The sequence below is a fragment of the Podarcis raffonei genome, chromosome 4, assembly GCF_027172205.1.
Source record: "Podarcis raffonei isolate rPodRaf1 chromosome 4, rPodRaf1.pri, whole genome shotgun sequence".
Lineage (NCBI taxonomy): Eukaryota > Metazoa > Chordata > Lepidosauria > Squamata > Lacertidae > Podarcis > Podarcis raffonei.
In genome coordinates, this window is record NC_070605.1 from 47712000 (window position 1) to 47738052 (window position 26053).

Consider the following 26053-nt stretch of genomic DNA (forward strand, 5'->3'; position numbering starts at 1 on the left):
AAAAGTTGATAACTCTTAGTAATAGTCAGCTATTACATTATTAATCTCCTTCCCCATAAAAATGTGTTATTCCTTTTATTACCTCTGTCAGCGTGCTGCACATCTTCCCTTCTCTGACTGGTGAGCTAACATCAAGTTCTCTTTAATAATGCTCAAATGCGATGGATTTAGTTTACACTACTTAGCCTGTCAAATTCCCTTCCATGTACTCCTCCCTCCTTTTCCCCATTTGCTGCCATGCTCGGAAGAACCTGCTTTAAAGCTTGACAGTCTATTTAAAATAAACATGTCTAGCTCAGTGTCAGGATGAGCTGTGCTACATCAAGCCTTTTAAGACAATCGGCTCCTCCTAAGCACTGGGTCAGACATCATCAGCACAGTAGGGCTTAACTCAATACCCTGAACAAAGAGGATTCATTCTAAGAATGACTTGATATTGGGTAGATTCTTACGAAGTACTGGTCACACTTCAATGAATAAGTATGATACAGGAATGCAAGAACAGATTGAGCATTGCAAGGTTGGGAAGGAAATACAAAGAGCTACCTTCTGGCTCAGACCAATTGCTAATATATGCTAGTATAGCTTCCCTCAGCTGGTGGCAGCTCTCTTCATCTTTTCATAGTGCTTTTACCACCACAAAAAATATTGACTTCCTATCACTGGCAACTTCCACTTAAAGTTGGACAGGAGAAACATTTGGACAAGAAGGCATAACATCCTTACCCAATTTAGTTCATTCTTTGGTGTTGGAACCTCCCCTTAAAGTGTTAATACTTTTACTCAATGTGGAAGCAGGGAGCAGGCACACTGAGTAGCTCCATCCCCCTAACCTTCACATAGGCTGTGTGACTGTACTGAGGGAACATTCAAACAAACTTTCAAACACATGCAAGGCTTCCACAGGACCCAAAACCAAAAAAGGTTCCCCACTCCTGATGTAGGGCTATTCCATCCTTGGCATAAGCTTCACTAGCCTCATCCTCTTGACATTGCATAGACATCTGTAAAGGAACACTTATGTGTAAGTAGGTGAATGAGCATAGGAACTCCACATGATTTGCCAGTTACAACTGTTCCTGAACAAGGATAGCCAAACCACTGTAGTCCATCCATTGGTAACTGTAAGGTTGGATTACTGCAATGAACTGTATGTGGGGCTGCCCTTCGGCTTGGTTTGGAAGCTCCAGCTGGTGCAGAATATGGTGGCCAGATCGCTGGTGGGAGCACCTGGCCAACAAGATGTAACAAAACTGTGAAAACATCAGCACAGGAGGCCTATCTACTACTGAGCCAGGTTCAAGGTCCTTGTATTAATTCAAAAAGCTCTGAATAACGTAGAACCAGGGTACCTCGGAGCCCACCCCATCTCAGTCATCAGCCACCCTAGTGTCATCAGCCAAGTATTCAACCTTCTGTTTCAACTTTTAAATGCCTGCTGGAAACTTTTCTATTCTGTCAGGCTTATATGGGCAATTAAGAGTCCATATTTCCACATTAGTTAGTGGGCTTTTATTTAATTTTCTTATATATTGGTTTTATTGTATTGTTTAATGTATAATTGTTACAAACCACTCTATGACGAAGTCGCAGCTGCATGGAGTGCCAATGAATATTCACCTATACATTATCATTAGGCACTCTTTGCAGACATCCATGCTAAATAGGTGGGTTTTAAGGTGGGAGTCGGGATGCTCTCAACATCAGGACGGGGTCAGGGATGCAATTATGCTTCCTATTATTAACATGGAAGTCCTACATATGTATAATGTGTGAATAGGGCTTTAGTCTAATGATTGATTGATCTTATTGTGGTTGTGATTTCCATGTAGTGTTGAAATATAGGCCACATTTCTGTTTCCATAGCAGCCATTTACACATTTTAAAAATATTTTTTTGAAACTAATGTGGTGCTCTGATCTAAGAGTTTCTTTTTATGTCTGTTTTGCGGGATCTGTGACAGCCTTTGAAAACTGAAATGCAGAGCCAGATCATGTTTTTGTTCCCCCCCTCCAAAGCATGTGTATGTGTGCATGCGTGCACACACACCTTCATTTGTTTATACCTTGAATAGTCACTTATGTGGTTTTGGATACATTTATTTATTTTCTTTATTAACCTTTGTTTGAAGATCACAGGGTGGTTTACAATATAAAAACACAAAAATGCATACCACAGCAAAACAAAAACAAAACATTCTGCAGAATGTTTTAATAGAAGTAGTTCACTTTTTAAAAAATATGAAGTATTCTTCAAATACCAAGGGTGGTATTCATCAAAGTTTTGCTGAAAACAGACCCACTGAAATCCAAGGAACCTAACTTAGTCATGTTCATTAATTTCAATGAGTCTGCTCTGAGTAAAATATGCATAAGTATAACCCCAAATAGTCGAATAGCATGAGGCTTTACTAACGTATATACCCCACATTACTTTCAACTGCCCTGTTTTCACAGCTGTATATCCTTTGCAAGAAAAAGACTGTAACAATGAGATGCATGTGCTAGATGGTTAGCAGTCAATATTTTGAGGAGAATATGCCTTTTAGATAAAAATGTTCATTAGTATGACCACCAGGAAAAAAGATCATCAATAATTTGATGTAGCTCATCCACTATCCAAATCATTATTGTCAGAAAATCTATTCAGGATCATAGGTCATAAATCTAAAATTATATAGAGTATGAGGAAAGAAGACATGAAGAGGCAGACTTGAGGTCTGCATCTAGTTAATATGACTATTATTTTACACCAACATGTCTTCACTTTGCTCAGAAAATAATATACTGCTATCTGTTAGCTCACATTAGAATAATATTTATAGAAATTCCAGGTACCTTTACTATGAATTTTAATGTGCTGCTTCCTTCAGATGGTAACCACCCTTATTTTTAAAACCACACACCATTTGGCAAAGGAAGTTGCTTAGTTATCACCACAAATAAGCTGTGAAATTTATTTTTAATTACAGCTGACATTTCTGAGCATACAGCCTGAAGCGCCTGTCTTACTGCAAAAAGATGTCACTTGACAGCTCCTGAGAAGGAACATACACAAAGTTCCAGCCTTGGGTACATAACTTAGCGCAACCAGCAAAGTTGGTCTTACTTCGAGTTTAAACCTAGACATTGTCATAAATTTGCAGGTCATCTGCAACTGTGTGTGTAGTAAGGGACATCTTTTGTTACAGAGTAATTGGGAGTGGCCTGGAGAAGTAAAGTAAAATTTGAGGATATCGCCTTGACGGAAAACCAATTCCTGTGGCTATTTTCTTATCCATCTATCTATCTATCTATCTATCTATCTATCTATCTATCATCTATCATCTATCTATCTATCTATATCTATCTATCTATCATCATCTATCATCTATCTATCTATATCTATATCCCACCATTCCTCAATAGAGCTCAAAGTGGTGTGCAAGGTTTTCCCTCTCCCTATCTGATCCTCACAACACCCAGAGAGCTGGGTGGGAAATAGAATCCTAGTCCAACAGTCTAAAACTACACCATACTGACTCTTAGTTGATTACATTTCAAGCAATGTATGCCATCTATGTAATGTGAAATATGATTATTGTCTTGCCTTGCCTGCCTTTAGGAAGTTTTCAACCATGGAAGGGGCATAACACATAGGGATGTGGAGGAATTTGGCAAATGTACTGTATTTTTCGCTCCATAAGACGCACCTAGTTTTTAGAGGGGGAATACAAGAAAAAAAATATTCTTTAAAGGGAGCGCTGAGCAGAGCCTGTATGCATCCCAGGCTCTGCTCAGCACTCCCTTTCATGAGCCATGTGGAACGTGTGTGCGGCGCTTGCAGGCTTTTCCCCGAGGAGGGAGAAGCCTCCAAGATCTGCACACACACTCCACGCGGCTCTTGGGGGCTTTTCCGGGAGGTGGGGGGAGGGACTGACAGGCTGCTCTTCTCCCTCCTCGGGGAAAAGCCCTCAAGAGCCACACACATGTTCCACGCGGCTCTTTAAAGGGAGTGCTGAGAAGCCTCCCGCCTGCATTCACTCCATAAGACACACACACATTTCCCCTTACTTTTTAGGAGGGAAAATGTGCGTCTTATGGAGCGAAAAATACGGTAAATTTTGATGTTGGCTCACCTGATCCATCCTATCACAACCAATGTGGGAACTGGATTAGATGCAGAACCAATACAATCCGGATTTTGTTCTTGGATGTTAGTAGCAAACTGTCAGGAATCAGTATCAGAAGTCCTAGTGGAACCATAGTCTCCCCTGCTCTGTTGGACCTCATGACTGCTAAAGTAGGCAAGGTCCCTTTAAATTAAGAGGGTCGTCTCAAAGAAGGTAGAGCCACTTAAGATAAGAGGACCTATTTTAGCTCCTATTTAAGGCAGACTGACCACTGCTGAAACAGTTGAGCTCTGCTGTAGTTTGAGCCTGGTGCAGAGCTGTCCAAGGTGCCAGTTCAGTGGTAATGTGGGTTTCTATAAAATATTGAGTCAGATACAGCTATTCTTGGCCAAGGATAACTTGGCCACAGAGATCCATCCATGCATTGCCAACCTTAAGTAATGTGCCCTATGTTGGTCTGCCTTGAAAACTGGGCCAGGAGCTGCAGATTGTGAAAAAATGTATTAGGATGCTAATGTCCAATACCAAGATGAAGATCTACCAGGAGTGTGTGTTGAGCATGCTGCTTTATGGAAGTGGGCTGTGGGCAACTTAGACCCATCAGGAGCGACACCTCAGTACCTTCCACATGTGCTGCACCAGGAAGTTTTTGGCATCACATGGTAGGACAGGGTCTCAGACAAAAATGTGCTCTCTCAAACCCACATTCCCTGCATGTTTGCACTCCTGTCTCAGTAATGTCTATGTCTATGCTGGCTTGGTAATGTCCACAGAATGGAAGATGGCTTCAGGCCCATTGGCAGACCAACTCTGTGTTTCAAATACGTCTGCAAACATGACATGAAGGCTGGCAACATTACGACCCAGCTTTCATCTGCCCCAGCTGCAACAAAACAGGTCTCTCCTGTATCTGTCTCTCTACAGCCACAAACAGGTGCTGTAACCCTCCAACAATTTTACTTCGCCCCCTAAGGCACACTCCTCCAGTATCTCCCGAGACAGATGGATGTCAACTAAGTGGTTGCTAATGGGAGCAACTTACCATAATCACGTCATCTCTACTGAAAAGGCAGCACTGGCTGCTAATCTGCTATCAAGCTGATGCCCTAACACAATTGGGACCAGGTTACTTAGGGGACACCTGCTCCCATTTAAAGCAGTGCAGCTAATGAGATTTCAGGATGTGGCCCTCTTGGTTGTGCCACAGCCTGTAGAAATACATTAAGCAGCAAGCAAGATGGTCATAGCTCAGTTAAGAGAAGGACTGTAGCTGTGTGGTAGAACATCTGTTTTGCATGCAAAATGTTCCAGGTTCAGTCCTTGGTGCTTCCAAATAGGTTTGGGAAATACTCCTAGAGAAAAACTCTAGAGAACTGTTGCCAGCCAGTGTTGGAAATGTTGGGATAGATGGACTAATAACATGACTTGGTATATGCAGTTTCCTATGTTCGTAACTGGGGAGAGGGCCTACTCTGTAATGTCATTCAATTTATGGATTGCATTATAACCCCACTTGGGTTATAGTGGATATCAACCTTGTTGAGTTTTCGGCACCTCCTTAAAACACATTTATTCACCCAAGGGATTGGCTGTCTTGTTGGGATTCAGATTCAATTGATTGGCCCATACCTTTCAGGGCGATTGATACCTGGCCTTTATAATTGTTCTAGCTGTTGAGTTGATGACTATATTTAACATAGTGAATTTTTGTCAATGCTAAATTTTGTTCATTGGAGTGTCTTTGGGATTGATATGGAAGGCAGTATGCAAATGTTTAAGAAGTAAGTAAATAAAGTCACCTCCACTGCGCTCTCCTACTGCCTGTGTCATAAAGCATAACTCTTAGCAAGTTGGCTGCCTCCAGCACTGTGTTTTGAAATGCCAAATGCAATTAAAAACCCAGGGAACAAACTGGCCAGAACAGTTTTGGGAACATTTATAATGACAAGCACTATCTTACCTGAAGAAATTTTTGAAAAGGAAAAAACACCACCACAGATTTTCCAGATTTTCTTCCTCTGTCTCCACTGTAGATTTTACAAGGTGACCTACCTCTTAACCTCCATTCCCCATCCTGCTTCTCTCCCCCTGCCCCTAGAATAATATCTACATTAAGGCATAATGTGGAAATCAGTTGTTCATGTCCTAGTATGTGTCACACTAATTTGCTCCTTGGGAATAGTTTTCTAACCTTTTGTATTAATTTTCCTTAAAGCTAAATGAGACACTCTATGCGTTTGTTCTTCAGCTGACTGTATTGATAATTGTGCAGTGTCTGAACGTATTAAGACATTTTGCAGCATTTATACATTCCAAACACACTACTGTTTTCTCAGTGCAACTAAAAAGAGTTCGCTTTTGGTTTATGACGGTTTCCTCATTAAAGTCTAAATTGTTTTGGCAGCTAGTGCCTAAAACAAAACAGCTACCTGGCAAGGATAGGCATTCTGTCATGTCACAAAAAGAATATATAAGAAAGCAAGAACATAAAAATTGCCTTCCAGTTGTAGGCCAAAGCAGCGGCAGAAACAGCCAGTATGGTGAAGAGTGCTGTTATATTCTTCTTTGCTCTCCCACAGTTAAGATGTTCAGGGATAATAGGCCACATAATCTGGCATTGTTGGATGGTTGGAAGAGAGACATGACTAAAGGCTTGAGATCTAGGGGAGGAGCCTCCAAACCTCATTCTACTGGCTGAGTAGGGCCATGTGACCAACCCTCTCACTCCTTCCTATGGAAACAAAAACTCTCACATCTCTTTCTTCATGGAAACCTGTGGAATTCAGGAGCAATATTATGGATATGTTCTCCCCCCAGCCCTGATCTATCCATTGCATGCCTACATTACCACCCATCTGCTAGGTTGGACAGAATGTGTGAATTCCACCCAAGACATAAACCCCAATGTGAATACGGAGGGCGGGGGGAGGGGAACTTTTGTCTTTCAAATTTCAGAGGTGCCCTGTGGAAGCCCAAAATTAAGCATGCACACACCTCTCACCTTCCTTTCTGCTCAGTTCACTACATCCTTGTTGCTATACCCCTTAGGCTTGGCGCTCACTATAGCGGAACCAGTCACACTGCCCTAAATCAGCATCTGGTGCATAGATTAAAAGCAGTGGTTTTTTTAAAATAAAAAAATCAGGTGTTCAAGAAGGAAGCTACATTGTTTTAGCATATGCGAAATAGAATTTACATGCAGAAAACATTGAAATGTTCTGTTCTCCTGTGAACATACTGGTGCTAGTGAGGCTGATGCACCAGGTGGGCAGGCCAGATATTGGTACTTGTGCTTTCCACAACCCAGTGGCTGGATACTGTCTATTGTGTTTGTGTTGCCTATTGTGCTGCATGACTCTTTCTGTTGTGGCTCACTTCTAACTCTTTGGTGGCTCCCTGACTGTGGGATGATCTCCATTGAAGGCACCATCATTTTAAACTTGGAGGCACCAGATGAAGATGTTCCTGCTTTCATAGGCATTTGGTTCTTAATTGGGAACATATGGTGTGATAACTCTGTCTGTTTTAGTAGGACGGGGTAGGATTTGTCCTTTTTGTAAGCTTGGCAGACATTTTGTAATTGTTTTCAGACATTTTATGTAGCCAATGACAAATAAATATCTAAATAAATAACTCTTGTTGGCATGCATAATGCTACCATTTTGCTCATCCACTCCTTCTGAGGTAATACTGAGTCAAGTGTTGAAGGGAGCTTGCAGCTAGGTGGGGCTTTCTGATCTAAGAGACTTGAGCTAATGTTTGCAAGTTGAAGATAATTCAATCTCATTTGCTCTGTCAAATAACAGTCATTATAGGAGTAGTCCAGAAGTTTTTCCTGGTATACATCAACACTGCATAAGAAGATTATGCAAGTTGGCCCTTTTCACTTGCCATTTATGAAAGGGCACTTACACTGGAATTAATTGCATATGCAGGAAGGCTTGCATGAAACACTAATACTCATCACTTTAAATGCCATTATAAGCTTCACTATCAAGTGTATATTTTAACATTTTCAGTTCAGGGGGTAAAGCATCAAGCTCAGTGTGGTTGTGTATAGCTGTTGTGCCAGTCTCAACAGAAGTGAGTCTCAATAGAAATGAGACTGGCACAACTGCTGAACAAAACCACAGTGAGCTCGTTGCTTTACCCCCAAAACTGAATATTCTTTAGGCTTATATATATTGCAGCTGGTGTGTGATGATTGGCTACAAAGTTTCTCAACATCATGCATTCTGATAAGCACAGATAAAGCAATGCACAAGAGAGCACACAATTCTCCCACCTTCCCCAACAATAAACTTTCACATGATTGGGGGGAGGTATCACTGAAAATAAGAAAAAAAAATTGCCAATATCTAGCCTTTGCATTCAAGTACATCTGAATAGTCAGGATAATTCATATCAATATCAGCTCTAACAACACTGAAGCAACACTTAGAGAGCACAGCTGTGCCATTGTTCCATGACACCAAAGGGTGTCATTCTTCAGAATTGCCATAAAACCAGGACATTCCTATAAAGCTATTGTTATCTCCTTTTAGAAAAAGGCTTGGGATATCAACATGAATGAGGTCTGGAAATACAGAGATGATAACGAACAACAACACAGACTGAAGAAGTATATACAGTTGCATAAAGCAGTCTCCTCTCCTTTTTAAGAAAATACATCACAAATTGTTACTTTAAAAACCTGGAAAGCAATCAGCACTTCACATCCTTTGAATGGAAATGGGGTCAGAATTGATCTGGATAGTCAAATTTATTATTACATGCAGAGAATGTACAATGAAATGTGATTAGAGCAAGTGAGCCCATCAGTCCCTCGAAAAAGTGCAGCCTGGATGAGGGGAATCAATACCACTGAAAGCAAAATTGGAGGGCTGTCAAATCAACTTAATTCCTATTTTCTGAATGAGTGGAGAAGGATCGCCACATGCACTTGCCAATAACCAAATTAGCTTACTTTCAGCTCAGCTGCTGAGTCGATCCCCTATACTGGTTAAATACCATCACTTCTCAAAATGAGAATTTTGCTACATACCTAAATCTGTGTTCACAATTAGAAATCGCAGGTACATTGTAATGAAAAACCGATAGCCAAATCAGGCCGTGGATTTACTGAATACTAATCCTGATTTATTTTCATGAGAAATACTAACTTCTCCAGATGGTTACATATCAGCAGACAAGAATATTTAAATGGTAATATTATGGGATTATTGAAATCAATATGATTTCCTAGTGTTCCACTTCAGAATGAACATTCCTGGATTTATTTTCACTTTAAGGTTAAAAATGCTTCTTGGGCTATAATTCGACACCCACCTACCTGGGAATAAGCGCCATGAACTAAATGGAGCATTACTTCTGAGAAGACATGTACACAATTGTATTTGCAGAATTAGAATGACTTGTGTATAGCCACATAACACACATGGCTGATAAATCATTCTTGGATTAGCTATAGTAGAAAAGAAGTGAAATATGGGAACAAATCTGAAATCATGGCTAAAAGCACTTAGAATTTACAAAACAAGCAGAAGTGACTCTTGACACAGAAGCAGTTATGCATGAGTAAGACCTTTAAATAAAAAAGTTGATGAATGCAGGTTTTCAGCAGCATTTATGCTTAGATCAGAGGTTTTGGCAGTAACAAATGTCTAAGGCAGGCATACGCAAACTTGGCCCTCCAGATGTTTTGGGACTAAAACTCCCATCATCCCTAGCTAGTAGGTCCAGTGGTCAGGGATGATGGGAATCGTCCCAAAACATCTGGAGGGCGAGTTTGCCTCTGCCTGGTCTAAGACAAATTCTGCACTATAAATTAAAAGCCATATAATATCACTTTAAGCACTCATGACTTCCCCCAAAGAATCTTGGGAACTGTAGTTTGTTAAGGGTGCTGTGTTCTTAGGAGGTTCCTCTTCCCTACACAGAGCTATGATTTAGTCAATTGTAGCTCTATGAGGAGAATAGAGGAGTCTCCTCATGATTCTCAACACCCTTAGCAAACTACTTTGGGGGAAGCCAGAACTGTTTAAAGTGGTATGATACTACTTGAAATGTTTATCCTTTGGCTAATTAAACAATATATAGCCTTTTAAACTGGGGGGGGGGTATTGTTTTTGTTTGTTATTATGTTGTGTCTTTTTGTGTTTTTATACTATAAAACACCCTGTGATCCTCGGATGAAGGGCAGTATAGAGATTTAACAATTCATCATCATAATCTTCACAGTGCAAATGGGGCCCACTTCCATTTTCTGTGTCAGAGGTGGTGAGAAAAAGCAATGCATGCAGCCGAGACATTCCCATTTCCAAGTAGCAGTTGGATCTGCTCCTGCTTTAGAATACTGACCCTTGTTGTTCTTCAAAGTACTTTCCTTAAACCTTTTCCTTTAAACCATGTGGATGTGGGGCTTCTTTAGCTACAGTTACCACCACTTTTCTTTATGCTTCATCCTGAATCTGGATACTCATTCTGGAAAAAACCATGACAAGTGCCTGACAAACATTCCTTCTCTCCTCTGTGTTATAACTCTGACATCAGGAGCCAATGGTCACCGACTTGCTGAGGAATTTTGCCAACAGCAAAGTTGAGAAGGCTGATAAAAATTATCTGGGATGTTTTTCACACATCTCACCACAAAGTTTTGCTTATTTGGAGGGTTCTGTTCAAATAAAATATCGACGGGAACTTTGAAGGGCGTTAAATGCATTTTATAAGCAGCAAAAACAAGAAAAACTCTCCCCTTTGGGTAATGTAATGACATCACTCCACAAACACTCCTCCCCTTCTCTGATTTCATCAGCCTTACATAACCCAGCAGGAGACATTTTATGAATCTACTGCATGTCTACTTCAGGCTCTGAGCACACAGAGTTTGATCTGCTGTGAAATTGTCTATTACCCAAGAAGTAAAATATTCAGCAGCTGTGATGTTCTGTAGATAGACTTGAGCCCAGCCTTGAACCTAGACAGCTTTCATCATGCCAGTTGGATTGAAGACACTGAACCCAAGAGATCCTGTGTTCCCTTAATTTCCCCTTTGAAAACTATATGAGATAGCTCATTTGCATAGAAAAGCTTGCCTTGAATATATGACATTCAGTTTTCTATAGTAAGCGATTTTGGGATAGCTGCTGGAGCTATATCAGTTCAATGGGGGGGAAAGGCAGGGACAGAAAATTAATAAAAGATCTGACTAGTGTAGCCACTGTCCACACCACCATACAGGTGACCTGAAGGCTATTCTTTGAGCATGGTAATGCATTTTTTAAAAAATGCATATACAAAAGGTTCTTTATCACAAAATGAAGTAGAGGGATTTATTAAAATTTGAACTACACAGGTGGTATATTTACTTTCCTAAGGTCAAACAGATGACTCTAAAGGCTTTTCTTTTATATTACGTGTGACCTTTTTTTTTTTTTTGCTTTTTTGGGGTCTTGAAAGAAGCAGCACTGAACTAGATAATTAGCTTGGCAGAATTTCACACAGTTGCTTTATGGGCAGAGATAAAGAGTGGCAGAAGGCACCTGTTGGCGCATTGCCCTACAACTCGTCCTGTTCAGTAAGGGGTTTTTTTTTATGGAAGTAGGTTTTGAAGCTGAGTCCTTCTGCTTCAAAACAAAGAGCGTCTGTTTTCAGTCACAACAACATTGGGCAATGTGCCTTTAGAAAAAGCACAGAGCTATATATCAATACTGTATGCCACAGTTGGAAGCAACATAGCTCTCATTCATCAATGGCTGGTGCCTTCTTTTCATAGGGAAATATTTAGAGTGTGGCCCACAACCCTCCTATAATAGGAATGGTGGTGTAAATCATGTGAGGAAATAATGGTGCTGTTAAAGCACCTTCTAGTGTTCCTTGTTGCCAAAGTGACCTTTATTTACCACATTTGGCTGAGGTACAATAGGGGCATAGGAATTTGTTTGAGTTTAATTGAGATCACAGATTAAAAAGGGAACAAGAGAGACTCTAAAGAATTTGTGTTGAGGATTTCCACTACATTGCAATATTTACAGTGCCAGAAAGTATTGCTACAGTATAAGACTTAATTGGAAACACCTATAGGCAAGTAGAAGGTTCACCTAATGAAGTGAAAGAGGTAATCTTTCTTAAGCTGTACTAGATGTATTTCCAAAGGGAGGCTTATGCTCATGCTTATTTTCACTTTAGACTTTTGACACCATTGCAGTCCTAAACAGCACAAACTTTGAAGTTCAGCACAGAACATATTTTTATACTTCTGAAAATCTTTCTTTTTGTAAATCTTTCTCTTTTTTAATAGGAAAAAAATACTTTTGTATTGTATTTTAATGCATTGTTTTAAATGTTATTACTTAAAAGCCTGTAAACTGCCTTGAACACTGAACTGAGTCTAAAACTTAATTTAATGTGTATAGGAGGACACATTGCACAGATCATAAGTCCATGGTGCTGTGAGAGAGAGTTAATGAAGCCCAAAGGTATTGCTGGCTGATTGTTCAATCTCTCTTAAGTCCTTGGGCAAAGGCAGACTTTTCATCTTCCTAGCTAACAATGTGATCTATATTTGTGTATTCAGAAAAAGACCATAGTCTGCTGGTGAACCAACTGAGAAAATTCAAGAAAAAGAGCTCTGTAAGAGTTCTGGAAGTTCTGGAAGCATTTTTGGGTGCTGCCTGATTCTCTGGACATCTCATGGCAGTGAATTCTCAGGCAGTGAATTTCAAGCTGTGCACCACCACTCATGCACAACTTGTATATTTTAAAATAAATTCAAACATTACAAAACACCATAAGCCATCAGTGACCCTCTTCTAATGGAAACCAAACCTAGGCAAGAATTGCTCTTCTGGAATTTCTCACCACTTGGGGAAGTAGGGACGAGAATAACAATATATTTTGACCCTGGAACACAACTGGGTTTCAGTGGTATGATATCCCTATCCACATTGCATTCTTTGAGAAGTGGATGCACTCATGGGCTTACCTTTACTACTCTCATTACATGTCACTAAGAATGAGGTATCCAAATTTTAATGCCTCATATATTTTGTCAGCGGTAGCGGTGTACCGTGCCACTTTGACCTTTCTGATTGGCTTGCCATTTCAGTCCTTCCTTTTATAGCCTCATTAACCTGTAGGACAGAGGTAGAATGGCCCACCAATCAACATACAGCTTAATGAAAAGGTCAACTGAGTCCACTGCATTTAGACTCTTTTACAGAGTCAAGGAAATATAAAAATGTGGCCTTCTAACTCCAGAGACAAACCAATGGGATATGAACAATGATGAGGTGACATCAGTCCATTCTTCTGAAACATAGAGTATCTCTGGTAGAATTGTGAAAATAGTGTCTTCATAATGAGGTATATTACCATTTTGGTGTCCTTTTCATTTTGATTCCTATTGCTCATTTCCACTTGGAGATGTAAAATGTAATTGCAACATTGTATTTTGATCTTGTGAAGCCATCTGCAAAATGCTACTTTTATGGATGCAGACAAAATTGTATTATCTGCTAAGAAAAAGACCATATAAACAGGGCATACCAAAGGTTTCCAAGTTTTCTTATATGCATAACTTTATAATGAACTTTATTATTATTATTATTATTATTATTATTTCATCATCATCATCATGCATTCATAGTGCCTATATTGCTTGCATTATATTGCATTAAATAAACATGTTTTCAATTTTTCTCACATAGCAAAGAGAAAAGGCTAGACTAAACTTTACTCAGTTAAAAGTGGTTTTTTTTAAAAAAATATGAAAGTAGTTTTAAGACAGCAAACTTTTGCTGACAACCTCTTGTGATCCTTGTGGAATATTTTGGAATGTTAATGGAGTGACCTGGCCAAATTCCAACAACAGTAATTACATTCTGTCTGCTGCACTGGTTTTTCTATCCAGTTTCAGCTGAATAATGAATTCCTTTCCTCCTGTCCTAAATGGTGGCTGATTGTTACTCTGTGTGTTGCTAATAGCTGTTAAAGTGCACCCTGGAGACCCCTGAATCCAGCAAGGGAAGAAATGTCTATCACAAACAGTGAACACAATGAGTATGCTCATGCTGCAACTTTTATTCTGTCACTTTTCTACTTCAACCTTTCCTCAGTGTTTTCTTAACAGTGCCAAATTTCACTTAAGCATACTGACATTTTCTTCTGAAACCAAGCATTTCCTCCCTGAATGGCCAGTTTGCAGAGGAAGACAAGCTTGTAGAAATCGATCTTACAAAAAGAGAAAACTAGGTATGGTGTTCACTTCCTTTTCTTCCCCTTTAGGGTTCAGTATAGTGGCTAAAATATGCCATTCTGTCTATAACTCTCTTTTAAACTATGGTTTAAGCATAAACAAACAGTGTGCAGCGCATGCCGCTGAAGCCACAAGTGTTTCACCCTTGCTCCAGCCATGCTCTCAGGAAACCAGCTGTGGTGTGCCTCAGCCTTATATCTGAACCTGGGCTTATGGTATGGTTCTCTCAAAACATACCATGCGCTGCAACCAAGGTTTGTTCTTGGTTTACTGTTCATTGGTTTGTTTGGGGGTGGGGAAACAAACCATTAGCCCAGGTTTGGATGTAATGCTAAGCCAGACCATGGCTTGTTTCCTGGCATCAGCAAGAGAAAGAGAGGAGTGAAGTGCCAGCAGTTTCAGCAGCATGCAGCACATATCCATTTAAACTATAGTGGAAGGGACCTTAGAAGTTATCCAGTCCATCCCCCCCGCCACTCACAGCTCAATACAGAATCTGCAAAGGAGGATGGAACTACAGCACCTCTGCTTAGATACCTCCAGGAAAGTAGAGACAATGACCTCCCAAGGCAGACTCTTTCACTGTAGAACAGCTCTTACTGTTATGTTTTTCCTTATGTGTAGGCGAAATATACTTCCCTGCCATTTCCACTTGGCCTGGATCTCAAGCTCAAATTTAGACACTGTTTTGTTTTGCAACATGTTTTTATGTACATCAGACCTGAGTCACAATGTGTCAGCTCAGAACTGCAAGTTTAAGATATCTTATTTTGGTTTTGTGTTGTCATTTTCCTTTTTTTAATCTTTACCCTGGCTAGGGGCCTCAAAAGCGGGAAGTGGCCTAGGCCTCTCTGAATCTCCGGGAGGGCTTGCCTCCATATGAATGAAACAAGGACTGCCATGAATGTGAACTATGATAAAATGCTTCTGATGTGGTTGAACAATGTTTAATATTGAAGGACTCCCTTCCTTGCATAAAAAGGTTACAGAAAATAACACTGAAAATTTACATATATTTCACTCAAGGTCCTTAAAAAGAGCCTCCATGAATTAATATTTTTTAACAGCATCTAGAATTGTTTGTGATAACTTATATATTGATTTTAGAAGTAGGGAAAGCTGGCTTCCCCCATCCCGACATTCTAACAATGGCCTTTTCATAGAACAGGATTGAGTGTTTTGTTTGCAGCAAATAATTTCCTTATCTCTACTACGGAAAGGAAAGTTGTATAAACATGACATTATCAATTATCTCTTCAAGGGCCTTCAAATGACAGCACAGAACATTGCATTCTGTAGATGGAGTTTTCCTGTAATAATTAAAATGAAAATTATTTTGGTTTTGCTTAATTACCTGAGTATATCTTCACACTCACTAATTTGATGGTGTAATTGCAACTTTCCGTCTAACATAAATAATAATGTGGGTTGTCAAAATAACAAAGGAAAATGTTTTGCCAATTGTTTAACAGGAAGAAATTGTATTTGTCTCTATGTGTCTCTCAAAAATAATTATGGCATACCTCTCTTTTATTATGCAGATTTGCCATCTCACTTTCTCAAAGTTTTTTTTCCTTCTAAAAGGGAAAATGAAAAGCTGGAACTTGATTATGAACAACAAGGGTTTCCTTACAGCCAGGATTGTTCATGAAGCCAAAATGGGAAGTACTTGAAGCTCTACCTAACCTAGGTATGAGGCTGAAAGACTAGTTTTGTCTGTTTGAATCTGCCTAGAGAAAAACAGATTCTATGCTTTTTGGAAGACTTTGTTTATAATGTTGGACTTCAGCTGTAATGTTATGGCTTTTAGAAAATAATTATCTTTTGTGGCAAAGTATAAATTCCTGTCTATCTGCCTACTTGCTTCCTACCTGCTCAGCCTACATATTTGTAACTAAACACATATTACATTATTTTTTATTTTTTATTTTTTTTAAGCAGTTATAAAATTACATAGTATAAATGAAGTAGAAAGATGGAGGTGTTGGGTTTTTTTTTTTGTCACCAACTTGAATAGCATTCAGGGAATGCACTAAAAATACCTGTATAGATTGTGAATAAACTGCAGTGTTGTGAAGAATAAAAATTTCATGTAAGAGTGTAGTTGTGTTATAAGAACTGTTTGGTTTGCAAAGAGTTAACCAAATAAGGAGAAAAGACTTCTAATAGAAGCCTGGGAGTTATAATGTGTGTGTGTGTGTGTGTGTGTGTGTGTGTGTGATCTTCAGTTGGAAATCTGCCCAGAAAGAGAGAGTCTGGTATAAGTGACATAGCTGCTGTTTCTTTGGTAACTGGAAGATTTTCCATTATGACAGTTGGAAGTAGAGCTCCGCTTTTATAGGGGTCTGTTGTCAAGGTCAAGTTGTGATAGAAGAAGTTGTGATAGAAGAAGAAGGTCAAGTTGTGGTAAGTCCTTTAGTGGACATTGTGTTTAAACTCATTGGTTCTTAGTTGTAGGTTTCAGAGAGAATCTTGCCAAGGGTTCCGGCTGGAGATAACAAAAGGGCAGGCACAGTGTCGTTTGGAAGAGAAGAGCTGGCTGTAGAAAGACTGAGGAAGCCACTTATAAGAGGCTGAAGGTGAGCCTGAAGATAATCTGGACCTGAGAGCAGCTGCCACTGCCAAAGGAAACAATCATAAGCCACAGTAGGGCTGAGAGCTACAGTAGGAGGCAACCTACCTAGATGTGGAGTGACTAGGCCACTACCCACCAGTGTATGTGGAGAAGCTGTAGGATTAGAAGGTAAGTTACATATGTGAATACTGTCCTGTTTTGAAAACCACATGAAAGGAACAGATCAGCAGAGGAACAGAGGCCTGCGTGATACAAAACGTAGGGTTCTTGAGGTGGCAGTCTGCCAATGAATAGCTAGACTGATATAAGAGATGAATCATGGACTCATAGAATTGTGGAGTTGGAAGGGACCCCAACGGTCATCTAGTCCAACCCCTTGCAATGCAGGAATCTCAGCTGAAGCATCCCTGACAAATGGCCATCCAACCTCTGCTTAAACACCTGCATGGAAGAAGAGTCCACCGCCTCTCGAGGGAGTCAGTTCCATTGTTGAACATCTCTTACTGTCAAAAAGTTCTTCCTGATGTTTAGTTGGAATCACCTTTCTTGTAATTTGAAGCCATTGGTTTGAGTCCTACCAAGCAAAGCAGGAGAAAACAAGCTTCCACGTGACAGCCCTTGAGATATTTGAAGATGGCTATCATATCTCCTCTCACTCTCCTCTTTTCCAGGCAATACCCAGCTCCTCCAACATTTCCTCATAATGCTTGGTTTCTAGACCCTTGAACATCTTGGTTGCTCCCCTCTGCACATGTTCCAGCTTGTCAACATCCTTCTTAAACTGGGGTGCCCAGAACTGGACACAGGACTCCAGGTGGGGTCTGGCCAAGGCAGAATAGAGTGGACTATTACTTCCCTTGATCATGACATTAGAGTTCTGTTGATGCAGCTCAGAATTGCATTAGAATGAGCATAGAAACCCACACAATCCTTCTTTGGGGGGGCATTCAGTTCCAAAATGAGTGACCATTGCCAACTGAAGAAAACAAGCAGGGCCCCTTAACAACATATGGGGCCCTGCTCCATGTTCCCACACTAATAGAAGTGTGGTGGATGTCCATGAGAACAGGTGCTTTTGGTAGAGACACAAACTCTATTAAATAGCCTTCCTAGAGAAACTTCTTCTGGCCTCAAAGCCGAGTATTTTGGGATGCCTGAAAAACTATGCTGCAAAATTCAGGAAAGTGTGAATTTAAAAAGATGGCTGTGTCTTGGTTCCCATATCGTTTTGGAATGTGTTGATTTTTTTAAAAAATGGCTTTAAATTTAACTAAATCAAATTTCTCCCTCATTCCTAGAATAAAATGTGCTCACAGAAAACTTTTGTGAGAAAGAAATATATTTACATATATTTGACTGGTTTTCATAATAAAGTCTGAACACAGGATTTGAGTTCACAGAATATAATTTTTTTCAGTGAGAAATGTTGAAGCTATCTGCTTTACAGAATATTCTGTTTGACCATTCAGATCAGGCACATCTCAAAAGCAATTTTATCTGGATTTAATTGTCTAATTCTCAAATCACTTTCCCCCTAAGAATTTATGAAAGTGGTGTTTTTTTTACAAGAGTTCATCTTTATTCTTTTGTAGATGATGGCATAGATAAATCCGTAAGCCCTCTGACACTGAAGTAATGTCTTTCATAGTGTGAAAAGATGGAAAGAGTTATTTCTTAAATCTACGACCTTGCTATCAGAGAGTCCCAGTCATTTTCTGCAGTGAATCTTTTTTAAAAAGTTGTCCTTTCATTATTCCTTTAAAGACTTTTTCCTGAACTCAAATTAATTATACTTGCAAAGCACAGTGATGGCTCTATCAGGAAAGAGTAACACTTGCATTTCCCTTCTATTTAATCCAAACCTATCAATGCCCAAATGGGCACAATATGCTAAAACCCCTGAATAATGGACACATGAATTACTCATGCAAGGAATTTGAAATGCCTTACAATTCGCTCATATCTACCATAATTATTTACAACAGAAAACATAATGGAAATGTATTCAGCAACATCAGTGATGGCACATCAAATATATGTGGAAAAGGGAGATCATTGGGGGCAGAACATATTGATACAATATGAGGTAACAGTGAGAGGTTTACATTAGAGCCCAACTGTTTCTTTTCTCATAGAGACTTTCTTTATACTGAACTGGGGAAAAAAGAATTATGGGTTATAGAGAACACAGGAAAATGAAAACCAGCTGTGGTACTAAAAAATACAACAAATATCATTTCAAAAAGCAAATGAGATTGGGGCATGCTGCAAAAAACACTCATTCAATGGTAGGGGGTATTACATAGTTAAGGCCAGAGCATATTTGTGTTAAATTTTATATATCCATTTTTTGAACATTATTTAGCCCAACCTATAGCCTAAAAAGGGAAGTGGGTGGCACTGTGGGTTAAACCACAGAGTCTAGGACTTGCTGATCAGAAGGTTGGTGGTTCGAATCCCACGGGGTGAGCTCCCATTGCTCGGTTCCTGCTCCTGCCAACCTAGCAGTTCAAAAGCATGTCAAAGTGCAAGTAGATAAATAGGTACTGCTCCAGCAGGAAGGTAAATGGCATTTCCATGCGCTGCTCTGGTTTGCCAGAAGCGGCTTAGTCATGCTGGCCACATGGCCTGGAAGCTGTACACCAGCTCCCTCGGCCAATAAAGCGAGATGAGCACCACAACCCCAGAGTCAGCCATGACTTGACCTAATGGTCAGGGGCCCCTTTACCTTTACCTTTATAGCCTAAAAACAAAAGGTGGCAGACAGCTAGATAACTGATGATCTGGTTTGATTTTCTTGTCATGTATTGTACTGTGATTTGGTCATTAAGAGCAAATAAATTTGCATTTCGTTGCTTTGTCATTATTATTATTATACCATTAAAACTGTGCTAAGCAGAGTTTTGATTAATAAGCAGAACAACAGTTCACCCTTCCTGAGTGCTCTCCTTTCCTGGCACCAATTTAAACATGTTGTACAAACTGAAGAAATGGAAGGATAGGGATCACATGTTTCAAATCAGCAACTACCTAGTAGGTAAAGGTACCCCTGCCCGTACGGGCCAGTCGTGTCCGACTCTAGGGTTGTGCGCCCATCTCACTTAAGAGTCCGGGGGCCAGCGCTGTCCGGAGACACTTCCGGGTCACATGGCCAGTGTGATGAAGCTGCTCTGGCGAGCCGGCACCAGCGCAGCACACGGAAGGTAGGGAATAGCAATACATAGGTAAATATATTGGTCAATGGTCAGGCTTTTAATTTTAATGCTTGATTCTAAAAATAAGAGGTAATATCCAAGGGTGGAACTACACATATATATTGACTACTTTTTGTAAACAGCCTTGGAAGTGTAAAACAGCAGCAAAGCAAGACATATTTGATGGGAAACCAGTGCAAATCATTTTGTCCAATTGGTGCCCTGCAGCTGTTTTTGTGTGTGTTAGGGAAGTATGATTAACAGATCATGTAGTTTGGTCTTTAGTTTATGCTAATCAATCTGAAAGAAAACTTCATTGAGGATAAATTGGAGGTCTGAGAATAACTTTGAAGCGTGAGGGAAAGAAAGGAAAAGCTGCAGAGCAGATTGTAAGGGATGTAAGTGTGGCAAATACTGTAACTGAAATGGCTTAAGACCCATGGCGTCTCTCTTCTAAATCTGAAACAGGCTCACATTCTTTATAAATTAGCATCTGCCAATTCTTATTTCCCCTGCTTCAGGCTATTGAGGAGATATGGAAAACCACCTGCAGTTCCCCCCAAGCAAGATTAAGCTGCTCACAGTATGAAATGGCAAGGAAGAACTTCTCTCAGCCCTCTGCCTCCCTTCTCAATCCTACTGCTTTCTCCTCCTAAACTGAAGGAGAAATGAATTATATTTTCTTCCTCCTCTGTTGCCTTATTATGTCTGTTGTTATAATTTATACTGCTGTTCATTAACTTTTGAACATGTCCAAAATCAGTGCTAATGATTATCTAGGGCAGGCTTGAGATGACAACCATCATTTTGAAGCTGCTTCGTTCACAACAAAATGTGTTGCTACAACTCAGCAAAAAGGCAAGCTCTTTTTTGATAGCTGACATAGTGGTTTAAAGGTATTCTATGCAGAATTTTTAAAGGGGATGGGGATGGGGAATCTGATATGAGACATGCATAGAATTGCATGGTTAATAATAAATCCTATTGAGTTTCATGGGGCTGACTCCCAAGTACAGTGGTACCTCGGGTTACATACGCTTCAGGTTACATATGCTTCAGGTTACAGACTCCGCTAACCCAGAAATAGTACCTCAGGTTAAGAACTTTGCTTCAGGATGAGAACAGAAATCGTGCTCCAGCAGTGCGGCAGAAGCGGGAGGCCCCATTAGCTAAAGTAGTGCTTCAGGTTAAGAACAGTTTCAGGTTAAGAATGGACCTCTGGAACGAATTAAGTACTTAACCCGAGTTACCACTGTAAACATGCTGATGACTCAGTGAAACAAAGTTTCTCCTTAAATTACTGGGTCTAATGAAGTTTTAGTCAATAATTCACTGTTTGTCAGCAGTATGTCAACTAATGTGTGCAAGGTGCATTCTAATTATCTCTAACTTACTCTTATGCAAGTGTCTAATAGATGAATGTACAAAATGTACTGCAACGTGCTACCTTTACTATGGTAGTAAGGCATGTGGCTGTCTACTGCCAGACTCCATCTGCACGTTTGTTAAATAGAATGATGAGGATAGCCCAAAAACATGACATCGGTTTACAAAGTTATGTCAAAAAATCAGCTGAGTTTGTGTCTTTATAATGATCTGGCCCTAATAGCAGTGCCTCCTCCCTGTCACAGCCTTGCTTACTGAGGTTGCATGGCTGCAGCAACAGTTTCCATCAAGATAAAATGAGAGTTTTGCATGATCTTGTTGGAAGCTGCTGCTGCAGCCACATGACACACAGTGGCAGGGATGGAAGGAGTTCTCACAGGGATGCCGCCCTGCAGTATTGCACCATCTGAGGCAGTTGCTTCAGTCCACCTTCTAGGTGGCAGCTTGCGGAGCCTCACTCCCCAGGATTGTCCCCTCTTTTCAACAGCAGTTGAGTGAAGGGGACAATCCTGATATCTAACATTTTTTCACACTGCTGTACTTAATTGGTGTGAATGTAATTTAGCATGACTTGGTGGCATATAGGTACTGCAGTTTGAAAAGGAGGTTAGAAATTGGGACAGAAGCATTACCATTAGAATCAATAAAATTAATTCAATAAACCCCATGTCTGAATGCAGCCTTAGACAACAAAACAACAAAAATATTTAAATCCTCATGTGCATTTCTGAAATACACATTGCAACAAGGAATCATATTAAAAAAACTTTGACCAGTGTAAAAAATACTGATAGATATTGTGAGATTGTTATAGTATAAAACCTTTCTAAAGGTTCAAGAGCAAGAAAAATAATTAGCAACCAGCTTAGACTGCAATTAACCTCACTTACAGGGGAGAAAGTCACAATTAATTCAATAGCACTTACTTCTGAGTAGACATGGTTAGCATTTCACTGTAACTTCTGCAAAATTGCTAATTGTACAGCACTATACACAGCTATATGCATAGACAGATACACATAAAGATTATGAAGAGCTGAGCTGACAAGAAGCATTTTAAACATAATTATATTATAAACAAAGAGCGCTGTTATCTAGCTAGATTGCATTGTTAAATTTTTTCTAATGCTTCCTACCCCACCAAGTGGACTGAGAGTGTTACTTTTTATCATTTTGCAATGTGCACACTTCCAAAAAGGATAGAGAAATACCAGACGTTTCCATAGCAACTAAAGCTAATTCTTTCCAAAATTAGATATGAGCTTTAGCACTGAATCCCATACAAGCTTCCTTTCATATGCGTCTTTGAGCTAGGACAAGTTTTATATCACAACTTTGGTCTGCAGACCTAGAAAAGATTGGAGGGGGGAGGAATCTAGAAGCTATGTTTTGGAGAACATTTACATCAATGAAATATCATACTTGCATTTTCAGATGTTCTATGCAGCAGCTGCATTTAAACATAACATTAAACCACAGTTTAGTGTCACAAGAACAAGGCTATGAACCACCTCACCTCCTCCAGGGTGGCTACCAGGAAATCAAAAGTACCTGTTTCCATTTTTTACTAATCCTAGTTTGACGTTTCATTCAAACCAGGAACTGAAGTTAGTTCAAACAAACAAACTAGGAATTTGGCTTGTTTGGAGAACCATCTGTGGGACTCCCAGGTGACATATTGGCCATTGGTGTCCCACCTTGTTTCTTTTATTGTTTAACATCTACATGAAATCACTGGAAAAGGTAGGTCTGGAGTGAGATGTCATCAAAATGACACTAAGCCCTCTCTCTTCTACCCATGTCAACCCTGGGAAACTGTTGAGGTTCTGATCCAATGCCTTAGAGCAGTACAGTGGTACCTCAGGTTAAGAACATAATTCGTTCTGGAGGTCTGTTCTTAACCTGAATCTGTTCTTAACCTGAAGTACCACTTTAGCTAATGGGGCATCCTGCTGCCACCGCGCCACCACCGTGCAATTTCTGTTCTCATCCTGAAGCAAAGTTCTTAACCCAAGGTACTATTTCTGGGTTAGCAGAGTCTGTAACCTGAAGTGTCTGTAACCTGAAGTGTCTGTAACCCGAGGTACCACTGTAATAGACAAAGGTGCATGTGAGCTGCTGTCAGGGACTGAGTAATGATGGCTAGATTCTGAAGAGTGGACACCAAGAGAAGGGGGGTTGGATAATGACTTGGAAGAAGGGATAAGCGAACTGGGGGGAAGCTGTAACAGCCAGTCAGAATCAGGAGAAGCAGCAGGACTGGACAGTGAAGAACAAGTGAAGGGACTCAGCTAGATTAGTAAAGAAAAAACATTTTATATGTGTTGTATTTGTGATATAACACTGTGACACCAAATGGTGCTGTGGAGTCCCGTCTTTCCCAACTGGATTTCCCTTATGCGTTTACAACGCGTTTAACTGAAACACTTCTTTGATGTGTCTAGTTCCAGCCCAGGAGGAGAGAGAGATAGGTCAGGCTGGTGGAGAGTCAAGGGCTTCTACACCTCTTCCTCCTCCTCCTGCCCCCTCTCCTGCTCCACTGTTTCCCAGGACCATAAAAGAGGATTGAACCAGGAAGAGCAGAAGGTTACATGCAGGTCTTCGCCTGCTTTTCGCCTGTAAGTACTCAGAAAATGCTGAATAAACCAAGGAAAGTTTGTATCACTACTCTAAACTAAAATGTCCCCAATTGAAAGTTAAGACTCTGGGGGGCCACTAGGGGGCGTATCGGAAGATGGCTGGCATTAACATCTCTCCGACCCACACGATGTAATTTGGAGGCTATGATGGGGGTAATCAGCCTCCTTAACCCCCCCAGGATGGTGGGGGGGATGGCCCTTGCCTGCTGTGCCGTATACCACCCCCAAATTTGTGGGGATGGGGGCACTAGGCACAAAGCCCTCCTGTGGGATTTCGGCACTCCTGGACGCCGTCCCTGATTCGCGCCACTAGCTGCAAGAACTTCAAAAGAAACAATTTGGACGAGGCGAATTGCACATACTTCAAGGAAGGAGGGGGAGTAAAGACTGCTGACAGAAGAGATCTATGATAAAACAAGACAAGAATAAAACATGAGAAGATACGTCAAGACACGGTACGGCAAATGACTGATGGGGGAGGGGAAAAAAACTTTCCTTTCTTTTTCTATGTGATTAAACAAGAATCCCCTCCCCTTATGAGTCAGAAATGTCGTTTTAAGGACTTAAGCTGTGGATTTAAGGCTGTGTGGAGATAAACTTTCGAACCAAAGCATGTTTCAAGAAGAGCCTGGAAGGTATAAAAGCTTTGGAATGACGCAGTTAAAAATGCCGTCGCCATATTGGGAAGCTCTGTCGGAGGTCTTGAGTCTGGGAGGAGAAAGAGAGAAACAAAGCTGTTTATATATTGTGGATTAAACTCCTCAGTGGGACTTAAGAGCGACAGTTTCGCAAGATTATGATGGAAAGAGCGATGTTATCTATGAAGGAGATGATATATGGTAACCATCTTGATTTGAGGATTGGAAGAACGGAAAATTCACACAGGATTATTATTACTATTGGTGTTTATCGGCTTAAGGAGACTATCAGAAGAGATCATAAAGAAAAAAGAGAAAATATATGAACAAGATGTGATGTGGAAACAGTAAGATAAGATGAGATAGAATTACGAACTCTGTCTGGACTGATTTGGACTGATTTGGACATTAACGCAGTAGCAAGAAGATGATCAGAATTCCCCTTCGGATCTTGAAGTATGGGTCCCCCCAACAAAATTCAAAATTTGGCTTTGTAATTTGGAATTTATGTGATGTGATTTAATTTGATGTGATTGGCCAGTTAATAAAAAATTATTTTAAAAAAAGAAAGAAAGTTAAGACTCTGAAAAGGACATACACACTGGCTTTTGGAAGTACCTATCAGAATATAAATGGTTAGCATATTAATATTATTTTTGAACGAATTTTAAAGGTAATTAAAATTACAATTAATTGGAATACAAAGCTCCTGATCCAGCCTATTGAAATCTGTTACACCTCCCCTCAACCCCCATATAATGTCTACAAGGATCTTCTGTAAGGGGAGCTAAGCTCCATGATGCTCTAGGCAGAAAACATGGCCTTCACAAATCTGAAGTAAAAAGGACTGTGAAATATGTCCCAACTCTTTTAAGTGATACATTAGAGAACTATCTCAGACACTAATAATAGTTTCAAATTAAGGAAGGACTGGTAGACTATGCCAAGGGGAAAGCTCCCATCATAGATAATAAGGACATTTCTGAAACCAGCAATTAGTGCTGTACATTTCTAGTAGGAGTAAAGAATGTAAAGTGTTTCTAAATGGGCTTCTCTCTGTCTCTCTCTCTCTTTCTCTCTCTCCTTTTGTAGGATTAATGCTGATGGAACTGCACTTATCCTCTTCATACCTTGGGTGATGTTTATGAGAGGAAGGGGTTATCATACCAATTGTCCTTTACTCCCAAATGCTAATTACCAGAGAAAAACCCAAAGTCAGTCATTAAGGACTTTAATTAAGTGAGCCTGCTTCAGA

General features: G+C 40.1%; 1 protein-coding gene and 1 long non-coding RNA gene across 20 annotated transcripts in view; one reads left to right on the top strand and one right to left on the bottom strand.

Moving 5' to 3' along the window:
• The window catches only part of ROBO2 (roundabout guidance receptor 2), a 968715-nt gene that overhangs the window by 607181 nt on the left and 335481 nt on the right, over positions 1–26053 (bottom strand). The gene's annotated exons all lie outside the window — the stretch shown is intronic.
• Positions 14043–19368, top strand: LOC128412916 (uncharacterized). Of its 2 annotated transcripts, none has more exons than XR_008330187.1 (3): positions 14043–14157; positions 15908–16056; positions 17309–19368. It is a non-coding gene; the product is annotated as an uncharacterized LOC128412916 (long non-coding RNA). The 2 variants fall into 2 exon arrangements; XR_008330186.1 differs by having other exon boundaries at positions 15951–16056.